The sequence below is a fragment of the Octopus bimaculoides genome, chromosome 3, assembly GCF_001194135.2.
Source record: "Octopus bimaculoides isolate UCB-OBI-ISO-001 chromosome 3, ASM119413v2, whole genome shotgun sequence".
Taxonomy (NCBI): Eukaryota; Metazoa; Mollusca; class Cephalopoda; order Octopoda; family Octopodidae; genus Octopus; species Octopus bimaculoides.
Window position 1 is genome coordinate 83,830,282 of NC_068983.1, and position 342 is coordinate 83,830,623.

The following is a 342-nucleotide window of genomic DNA, read 5'->3' on the forward strand; positions in this document are numbered from 1 at the left end:
CAGTAAAACAAAGAATAGAATGATACAACAGTTCAAAAAAACACAAAAAAAACAATAACAAAAAGACAACAAAGTGAGGACGTGATACGGATAGTGTTATTGGACGCTCGGGAAAGGAAGGAGAGAGAGTATGACATTTCGGGCGGAGTCCTTCGTCGGAAAGACAGAAAGTTTGGAGAATGGAAAAATGGAGGAAGAGGAAAATGGCACCAATGCCCATGAGGTTACATTGTGAAAGGACTGGAAGAGGAGGTGGTGGGGGAAAAGTTCTTTCTAAGACAGGAGAGTGAAAAAGGGAGGTGAATATCTGTGCGTGCGCGAGAGTCTGCGAGTGTGTGTGTA